This window comes from Microtus oregoni, unplaced genomic scaffold, assembly GCF_018167655.1.
Source record: "Microtus oregoni isolate MIOR12 unplaced genomic scaffold, Mior012 000001F_ref0000356, whole genome shotgun sequence".
Classification (NCBI taxonomy): Eukaryota; Metazoa; Chordata; class Mammalia; order Rodentia; family Cricetidae; genus Microtus; species Microtus oregoni.
In genome coordinates, this window is record NW_024543060.1 from 42,970,695 (window position 1) to 42,977,836 (window position 7,142).

Consider the following 7,142-nt stretch of genomic DNA (forward strand, 5'->3'; position numbering starts at 1 on the left):
AGTAAAGAAAGGTACAGAAAAGCAGAGGACTAAAAAAGTCCAAGCCAAGATAAAGTGAGGCATTCATAACTAAGAATAAGCCTCCATGCGTGATTTCTTTGAGAGCCGGGTGGTAAGACCCTCTTAAAAGTCAAGAGTAAAACCTCATGCAACGTTTGGATATATTTTAACACAATAGCTTTAGAAGTAATTAGTCATGTAATTGAATTTTTGTACTTTAATATTAAGCAAGTGGTTATGACTTGTTTACTTAATTTTTTCTAGGCTGCATTAAAGTGTGAATATTTCTACATAGCACAATTCATGTGTTCTTAGTAAATCAATATCATTTCACATTTCATGATACATTGAAGTATGTCAACTTATGTGTATAACATAAAATACTTATACATATGATAAAATAATATGTTGGGAGTTATCAATGAGAGTGATAGAAGTCATAGAAATGACTGCTCTTTTCTAAGGAACAGATAGAGAAGTAGCTTTTCATTTCATAACCAGTTTTGGTGTATCTAAAATTCTCTCTTAGGGGGTATAAATCATAACATAGAAGAAAATAGTCAAAGTTTGCAAAGAGCCATAATAAGAAAATCATAATTCAAATGAAATTTATGTCATATAGATGTGTTTTATACATCAAAATCTTTCATAAGGCATCATCCACTAGGGAAATTTCCCTTGACTCCTCTGCGGTTGAATAATACATCTTTTTCACTTTCCTTTTAATTTATCAGTTTTTGTCAGCTCATTATTCAGATTATATGTCAAACTTAGAAATTCATACTTGGCCATTGATAAGTCTGGAAATTTTCTGATTTATCTACTTTGTGTCAAGCTCTGAGTAGGCTGACAGCAAATGCAGTCTTCTGTGATCACGGTATCACTGATCTCTGCTTGATGGGATATTAGCCCTTTTAGACATAACTGAGAATGAATGGCTTGCTCAAGTTGCCTGGAGATCTATCTGCATGCAACTCAGCCACAGCCAGGAAATTATGCAAACTATTTGAAATAATAGAAGAGTGTCCAGTGAACAGTAGAAATCAAATGAGAATATTATGTTCCTTTCATTGCTATTATTTTATGGCCATCATCAAGTTCATTCAGCTACTGTGCCCACTTGCCTATCATAAGAATAGTGGATTAAAATTAAATATTCTGAATTATTAAATACAGCATGGTTTATGAATATATGCTTGGAATTATCAACAAATAAAAAAGTAGTCATTTCAATTGAATAAATATTATTTCGAGCAAGTAATGCTACTTTTATGTATGCATTTTCAGGGAGGACAACTGGGCATTGGCTAACCAATTGGGTATTCTCTTCCATGGGGAAGTCTCCTGGAAGCCTTATTCCAGAGGGGTTTGTTGACTTGGGATGGATGTGTGATGTCAGCACCATGAAGAAATTGTGACCACATGTTGATGTTCAAACAAGTGGCCCGAGAAAGCCTGGGCTGTCTTCATTTATACAGTTTCAATTATTTACATAAACAGTTTTACAGTTAGTTTTTACTTCCTAAGTTTCTAAACAATAGTGACAATAATTGTCAGTTTGTTTCTTGCATTTATCTCCTTCGTTCCCTAACTTTCTCACTAATAGCTATTATTATTAGTATTTTGATCTATCTACTGTTAGAAGCATAAACAGTCTTCAAAGCTACAAAGGTAGTTTTCTAACTAGGCACGCCTACAAGTAGAACAGGGTGCCCAGCTGGCAGCCTATGTGTTTATAACATCATGCAAGGAGAAGACCATTTTGTCTCTTGTGGTTAATATTTACTCCCAGGAGAGTCTGGGTTCTAACAATCAAGTCATCAGTCAAAGCTGAATCAATTCACTCTACATTCTCTACAACTGTTTCTCCTCTGGAGATCTACCAAGAATTTCCCATTTATCTTATGGTCAACATATCCTGGAAACTTATTCTTCTTTTTTTTTTTTATTGCGAAAAGAAGAAAAAAAAACATAAACAAAAACAAGTTTCCACCTCCTCCCAGCCTCCCATTTCCCTTCCCCTCCTCCCACCCTTCTCCCCCTCCTCCCACCCTTCTCCCCCTCCCCCCACTCCTCTCCCCCTCCCTCTCCAGTCCACAGAGCAGTCCGGGTTCCCTGCCCTGTGTTAAGTCCTAGGTCCTCCCCCCTCCGTCCATATCTAGGAAGGTGAACATCCAAACTGGCTAGGCTCCCACAAAGCCAGCACATTAAGTAGGATCAAAACCCCCTGCCATTGTCCTTGGTGTCTCATCAGCCCTCATTGTTCGCCATGTTCAGAGAGTCCGGTTTTATCCCATGATTTTTCGGTCACAGTTCAGCTTGCCTTGGTGAGCTCCCAGTAGATCAGCTCCACTGTCTAAGTGGGGGGATGCACGCCTCGTGGTCCCGAATTCTTTGCTCATGTTCTCCCTCCTTCTGCTCCTCCTTGGGACCTTGGGAGCTCAGTCCAGTGCTCCTGTGTGGGTCTCTGTCTCTATCTCTATCCATCACCAGATGAAGATTCTATGATGATATGCAAGATATTCGTCAGTATTGCTCTAGGATAGGGTCATTTCAGGTTCTCAATCCTCAGCTGCCCAAGGAACTAACTGGGAACCTCATCTTGGGCACTTGGGAGCCCCTCTAGGGTCAAGTCTCTTGCCCACCCTAAAGTGGCTCCCTTAACTAAGAATTGTGGTTCCGTGCTCCCCTATCCACCTTTCCTTTATCCCAATTCTCCTGTTTCCCCAGGTCCCCCCTCCTTCCCTTCTACCTTTTCTCTCCCCATGTCCCCTTACCCCCATCCCACCCCACCCCCAAGATCCCATTTTCTCCCCGGAAATTTGCTGGAACCTTATTCTTAACAGTGGGCACCGTCCATTCCTTGTTCTTATGTTCATCTCTCTTAACTTCTTATGGTATTGGTACAACTGTTAGAAATGAGGGAACTGTGGATTTCTCTGATTCTACTTCATTTCTTCTTCCTAGACTGTTCCCATTTACTCTTGATGTCATCTATTTATTAACATTTTTAAAAGTCTCTTGATGTTAAAATTATTCTTTCCAGAACAGTTATGCAAATATGTAATGTTAAACTTCATGACCTGCTGTGACTCATTCAGGCCAGACATTTGGCTAGTGAAAGCAAGGAGAGCATGTAGCGCACGCGTACACACACACACACACACACACACACACACACACACACACAAACCTTACTGGGATCATACTCATGCAGTGAACTGCCCACAGGTCTTTTCCAATGAGCAAAAATTTCCATGTCTTACCAAAAAGAGAGTTGTTCATGCTGTTCTTAGGCCTTGTGCCCTGAAGAAGTCATGATGAACTCCAGAAGTCTATTTCTCCTGTTCTCAGCATTCCTGAGATTGTTATATTTCTTTTTCTAGGAATGAGGCCTTGTTGTCTTGCTTCATTTCCATTAGAATGTCTATTAATGTCCTTTTCCAGTTCAGATTTAGAAAATTGTGTTGGTGAAAATTTATGAGCATAGCTTCTGTTATTAATAAGACAAATAATGTCAGAGAAAACTTCCTATTCCATTAATTCCTACAATTTTTCTTCCCTCTCTTCTGAAATGAACCCTGAACCAGAGATGTAGGAAATATGTGGAAGGTATATCATGTTGAACTGCTTCCACAACTACACATTCTGCTCAGCTGTAATTTGCTTCAACAGATTTCAATATGAAAATCATCACAGCTTAGGTCATGTTATCCAAAGTAGTTTGGGGTAGACACATAAACATGTGAGTAACACTAAATGGACTCAGATGTATATGTGTTTGTGTGTCTGTGTGTGTGTGTGTGTGTGTAAGGAGTATAAAGAGAGTTCACAGACTTTCAAGGAAATAGGTTTCAGGAAAGAGATGGCAGTGGAGAGGATAAGGTAAAAAGGACACACTACCCACTTATGAAATATATTTAAAAATAATTTTAAAAAACAAAATATATTAAGATATGAAGATTTCAATAATAGCAAAATATTGCCTTTAAGTATTATCAGTATTTAAGTATTATCTACCCTTTAGATGCAATTCTTAAAATTGTTACTGTCAATGTTCAATGTTAAATTGATTAAAATGAGAGATACAAAAAAAAATATTCACAAGGCCTTTTTGCTGAGGACAACTTTTACAAATGTCATAGAACAAACCGAAGTCAAGCTAATTCCCAAAAAGTTTTACACTTACTGACTATTGTTCATGGTGCTAAAATCTACTCTGCACTCTACCAGAGGGGACGTGCAATCATCAATGTTACTCAGGTACAAAGCCTGTGACAAATAGCAGTGATTTGTCTGCAAGAAATATTGATACTATAGTGGCAACATGTTTTGGGGAATAAGCAATCACTTCTTAATTGTAAATAAGTCCACTCTATGCAGGAAAAAAAAAAAACTTACACCTGCAACTGTTGAAGTTCGCAATAAACAGAGTCTTAAATAGGACAATGGATGTAGAAAAAAACTTCTATTGCTATTCTGCTGAATAAATGACAGCAATAAAATGACACCTAATGACATATTGCCATACCCATAGTTCTGTGTATCGCTCAACTCTTCTCAGTAAAGTTTCTTCTTCTATTAGATGGCAATAAAAACAAATATCAACAAACAGACAATGCACAGAAAGAGACCTTGAAACTGTCAGTCCTAAATGGGGTATCTTTAACAATCTCCTTTTTTAAGGCTTAGGGGTCTATCCAGAAGAAGTGAAAGATTATAAATCAAGTGGTTCTTGATGATTACAAGTAAACATAGTTTGTTTAGTTTACCAAGGTCTACTGATCATCTTCTTAGGAAGCTGCAGGAGTTTTTTGTCAAGTATTAATGACAATGGCTGACTAGAATAGTGAATGATGAAGGTACTGTGACTTGGAGAACTTCTTAAAATAAGGGTCAAAAAAATTTGCTACATCATATTATTCAGAGATTTTTTTTTTTATCCTGTTGCTTGCTCTGGTAGTTGACAACATTTTAACAAGGGCACACCTTCCTTCAAAATTAGATTCAACCCTCTCAAAAATTGTCTCTGCATTATACATTAAATTTATGTAATATTCATGATGCTTTTTTTGTCATACAGAATATCTTCACAAGCATCTTTCCCAAGAGTAGATTTCTTGTCAGGAACGTAGTTTTGTTATTTATCTTTAAGAAATATTTCTGCAACTTCACAATTTTTACCTAAAGGTAGGAGAAAATTTATCAGCACTCAAGGCTGACTTCCAATTTTAGTTTGCTCATTATATCGCATGTGCAACTAGGCTTAGAGATCCTCAAAATCCTATTAGTGACTTAAAATCCACTTTTTCCAAAGTCTTACTCATATTACTAATTTGAACGCTTGCCAAAAATCACAAACATTTATATTGACATCTATTTTGGCACAGGGTCCAGGCAATTACTACTTAATTACACAACCTTTAGTGCCTTCACTATTCATAGCAGGTGCACACCTACAAACCACTTTGTATGCACTGGAAGTATTTAAAGTTAAATCCAATTTCCTTAGTTGTGAATTATAGAATGGATATTGCATTGGATATTCAGGTCAAACAAATGAGATAAATCCCATACTTCTGAATCTCATCAACACATCTGTTGAGTGACCATCTCTACGGCTGATGAAAATGAAGGTTTAAAGGAAACATTTCTTAAAGCAGCACATCTTAATGATAAGCTTAAAATATTCAGCCAACTGTTTCAAAATATGTCGAGTCATCCAGATTTTGTTTTTCTATTTGTAGAAAATAGGCAAAACAATTATTAGCATCATACTCAGAGTTTTCAAAGTGGCAAATTGGCTTCAATTTGTGGCCATCAGCAGTAGGAGCCTCATAAAAGGCACTGATTTCACTTTATTTGCAAGAATCCTAGAAGGCAGCTTCTGATACAGTGCTCTTCTGCTACATTACCACAGGGCAGAAAACCCTGACTGCTCTTTGGACTGGAGAGGGAGGGGAAGGGGAGTGGGGGGGGGGAGAAGGGTGGGAGGAGGGGGAGGGAGGTGGGCGGCTGGGAGGAGGTGGAAACTGTTTTTTTTTTCTCCTTTTCTCAATAAAAAAAAATAAAATAAAATAAAATAATCATAGGCAAAAAAAAAAAAAAAAAAGAATGTGTTGTGAGGTTAACCAGCTCCTGCAGTGTCTCAGCTAGCAAGGCACAACTTGCTGTCCTTTCTCCCTTAGCACTTGATTTGTCCCAAACTCTTAAGCTGTGGAGACATTTCTTCCATTCCATCAAAATTCATGGACTCAGTTCTCCTCAACTTCAGCCTTCCAAATCTTCCTTAACTGTTTCAGTTTTCAATGAATGAATGACCTTTAAAAATAACACCAGAAAATTTTTGTCTACCTAGGCCTAGCTTTTGTTCCAGCATTGATTTGAAAATGTTTTATCCACTGAGTGCAATTATTTCTAGTACATATTTTGATTCAAGGTGAGAATAAATGACTATTTAATATTAGAGTTTCTATGACCATGTTGTCTCTTTATAGCAATAAAAACCCTAAAAGAATGTGTCATATAGCATTTAAACATAAATAGGAAACATAAGAAAGGTGTGTATCTTCTAAACATGCTATTATCATACAAAATGTTAAAAGGTGAAGGAATGTTGATGGTGAATATTAATGATTTCACATAACCAGGATTTAAAAATACTTCAAATTTGAATATTAAAAAAAAAATCTATATTAATACTACTAGAATAAATATAGACTCATCAAAGATTAATGAAAAAAGTCATAATTTTTAGTATATTAATTTTTCAAAAAGATCCCAAAGTTTTTACAACAACATTGACTCACAAAATCTGCAAAATGAGAATCTTTCCTATTGCAACATTGGGGAATTTGGGACAATTCATTTATGAAAGTTGGAATATTCCATAAATGTTATTAGAATTGACAACCTTCTGTCAAAAATCAAGAAGTATGTAAGTGAACTCAAAAACACTGTCAGTTTATGAGAAATAATTGAGACACACAGAAAATTTCTTCTGAAAATTGTAGAATTCACAGTGTTCTCAGGCTCACATAGAATACTAAATGAGAAAGACAAAAGTCTGTGACACAAAATGTAGCAATATGAAACCATAAAAACAAATGCCTTAACTCATACAACACTAAAATCGAATTGGA